We start from the raw sequence: 3,941 nt of genomic DNA, 5'->3' as shown, positions 1-3,941 counted from the left end.
TTGACAACTTCAATCTTTTCTCCATTGATAAGAATGTTGTTTATTGGTCCAGTGGTGAGGATTTTTGTTTTCTTTACATTGAGATGCAACCCATATCGAAGACTGCTCTTTCATCTTCATCAGTACGTTTTAAATCCTCTTCACTTTCAGCAAGCAAGGTTGTATCATCTGTGTGTCACAGATTGTTAATGACTCTTCCTCCAATCCTGATGCCATGTTTTTCTTCATATAACCCAGCTTCTCGGATTAGTTGCTCAGCATACAGGTTGAATAAGTATGGTGAAAGAATACAACTCTGTCACACACCTTTCTTAATCTGAAACCATTCAGCGTTTCTATGTTTTGTTAGAATAACTGCCTCTTGAACCATGTACAGATTTCTCATGAGCACAATTAAGTGTTCCAGAATACTCATACTTTACAATGTTGTCCATAGCTTGTCATGATCCACACAATCGAAAGTCTTTGTGAAAGCTGTTGTCCTTAGTGTGACCCAAAATCAGAGCTCTTGGAAGCTGCAGTCTCAGAATTACCTGGAACAACCCGGGGCCTTGAAGGAGAAAAACATGTCAGCCCTTTTGGCCAAGTGGCATCTTGGTCAGTGCTCATCTGTGGCCAGTCTCTCTGTCTATTGAAATCCAAAGCAAACTCTGAGGTGGAGTTTAATGAAGGTTTAGTGGGGGTCAGAGGGTGGAGTACAAAGAGCACATTGAGGGCAAAGCTTCCTACAATCCCCTAACATGTCTAAATCTTCTTCCATGCCTTTTTGCAAATCCCACACGTATCCTCCTGGTGTGGTGCTGAAGGATAAGCACTGGACTGCTACCAGTTGCTCCTTGGAAACCCAATGCAGGTTTGCTGTGCAGAACTGATTCAATGGCACTTAAGAATTAACAACAACATGGCTTCTCCTTTGCTCCCATCCCATTCCAGTCAAGACTGTTTCTCCCCCCATTTCTCATCTACCTTGCCTCTTCAACCCCCTCAGCTTGAACACCCACTCAGTAATGGGACCCCCAATCCACCCATGTGCCCATGTCAGTCTCTCCCAGAAGTCTAAAATTCTCTGTGTTCTTTCCCTCTGGCAGCATGTTGGATACAGATAGAACACATTGGGAACCAGCACGGATGCTGAATTCAGACTTAATCTGTGCAAGCTGGGTGATCCCAGACCAGCAGCATCGTCTCAGTGGATTGTTTCCCATCTATAACATGAGGATATTATGAATACATGACTCCTAAGGTAGCTGTATTAAATGAGACGAGGTCTGCAGAGTGCCTGCTCTGTAGAGAGAGTGTAGTCACTACCGCCATCAGCACTGTTATTTATACCCTGGAGAATGTCTGAGGTCAGTAGGGCAAGTATGGTTCCAGTTTTCTTATGTTCAAGTCCCAGAGAGATGAGGTGAGTTGCTCCAGCACCCATACCAGAGATAAAGCCCAGTTCTCTTAGGTTTCACCCCATCTTCTTGAGGCCAAGCCCTGAGTAGGTAGGGACTGGATGGATGCTGCTTAAGTACTGTGGGGAGAGGAGGCTCTTCTTTCCTGGAATTGGTTTTCACAGCCTTGACATTAAATCATGATAACGCATGCTATGCTGTTGTGCTGCATTTGGGTCTTGCCAATAACATTACTTCCAGGCACAAATCCAGAAAATCCATTTTGCTTTTCTCAACAGAGTCTGGAGTGACCTATCTGAGTCCCTCAGTTGGTGCCCTACTAAGCCATTTCTCAGAGCAGCCCACTGGGGACTTCCCCTGGCTGCCTGGATGACCCTTACTTTTAGTCTGATGAGGAGAGTTGACCACTATATTGCTTGGCTGTGATGAGGACCCTTTTTGGAGCACTTCCATCATTACCTTAAAGCCCAGAATTCAGAGGTTGTCGCCGGACACCCAGTTAGCTGCCAAAATTCCCTCATTTACTGGCATCAACACATGGTACTTCATACCACAGTGTGGTAGTGAGGGAATGTTGAAGTCCAAAGCCTAGGTGTGCCACTTTGTGGATCTGGGAAAGTTGCTTAGTCTTTCTGAGACTACAGTTCATAATTTAATTGGCTAACTGAATAATGGAAAATGAATAAATAATAGTTACTTCACAGTGTTGTGGTCATTCAGTGACTCTGTATCTGATGGCTCTGGTATAACAATACCACATAACCAATAGCCATAAAACCCCAACAACACACATGAAAGACCAAGTAGCCAACATGTACCAAAGGACTGTTCCAAACACAAGCTCATATAAATGTCTTTCTCATGCTGGTGGATTTTAGCAGACATCATGCCTTCTCCACCACTGCCAATGTCTGAAGGTCAGAGGTGAAGCCGACCTGAGTCCAGCCCTCGGGAAACTCCAAGTTCAGGAAGGAATATGAGTCATAGGCTCACTTCACCTCAATACCAGTGAGACGAGGAAAAACAACAAAAGAGAGCTGTTTGGAAAACAGAGCTCTTGCGTCCCTCTGAGCCTGGAGTTCAGAGGGAAACCTGTGAACTTTAACACTGCACATAAAGAGGCCTAGGACATAGCAGGAGGCACCTCCTCTGAAGGCAAAAACACAGGATGGGAGAAATAGAAGCAATCCATACATCTGAAGCTAGTTTCTGATGTCATTTTATTTCATTTAAAATAGAAATAGAGTTATTTTTCTGACTATGAAAGATTTCATGCTCATAAAAAATAACTACATGTATTTGAGAGTGGGACTATATTGCAATTACTCAACTATTCTCATCATTAGTGGATATTAGAGTTTATTTCAAGTTTCACTCTTGTCAGTGAACCTAAAATGAGGTAGCACTGTAGGATCAGCTCTGAACTGCGAACCACGAGGCCAGCAGTTCAAAGACACTAACTGCTCCTCGGTAACCCAATGAATTGGAGTTGACTTGATTGCAGTTAACAACAACAACCATATAAATGTGTGTGTGTGTGTGTGTGTGTGTGTGTGTATAGCACTGGTATTGCTGTAGGGTAAGCACTGGACTGCTAACCACAAGGTGGACAGTTCAAACCCAACAGCTGCTTCACAGGAGAAAGATGAGGCTTTCTGATCTCATAAAGAGTTATAGCCTCAAAAATGCTATACAGGAGAGAACAAACAAGACGGCGGATCTAGAGGAAGTGTAATAAAGAGTTCCGCTAACAACAACACAGAATACCCGACCAAGTAGGCTAAGGGATGGTCCCAGAACTCTGAACCATATATAAAGGAATATTTAGAAGGTTGGAAGACTTACAGCTGGGGGAATGTGAGGCAGAAGCAAGAAATCCATTGCTTTCTAGTTCAGGATGCTCAGCTGCTCCAGGCGCCGCCATCTTGGGTGAGACCAAGCAAGGGAAGGATTGGAGCGGCCACAGATGCCTGGCAGAACCACGGAGATAAAGGTGTGGACATTCTTTTCTCTTGGTAGCTGTTCATTGGTCCCTTGCTGTCTGCACAATCCATCCTGGTGACTATAGAGGTGCCTGAGCTAGTGGACACCCCAGCCCCACTCTCGGAGGGTTCTACTACGCATGTGCACAGATATCCTTGAAATTTAAAGAGACCGTTTCCAATTAAAACCAAATGGCCACATCCGGCCCTGAACTGTTTACAACTAGAAAAAAAGGCCTGAATGGGGATTGTGGAGTGGGACAAGCAGACAAAAAAGGAAATAAGCCAAAAATTAAATGCTAGGTTACATCAAAACGACCAACAGTGGTATCTTGAAACTTCTCAGGAAGAAGAGTGAAAAGGGAAGCCCATTTCCTGATCACATCTACCTGGAGGCAATCAGAAAGCATAAAAAATTCCAAAATACATACCCATCTAAGTATCAGGGCCACAGATAACCCTGGAATATACCTAAAAAACAGAAGCAGATGACCATATCTGCACATGTCCAGAAAAGAGATAAAGTGACTGAGGCAAATGAGTTGGAAGTAGACCTACA

The sequence above is a fragment of the Chrysochloris asiatica genome, unplaced genomic scaffold, assembly GCF_000296735.1.
Source record: "Chrysochloris asiatica unplaced genomic scaffold, ChrAsi1.0 scaffold00142, whole genome shotgun sequence".
NCBI lineage: Eukaryota > Metazoa > Chordata > Mammalia > Afrosoricida > Chrysochloridae > Chrysochloris > Chrysochloris asiatica.
This window is presented reverse-complemented; position numbering follows the sequence as displayed.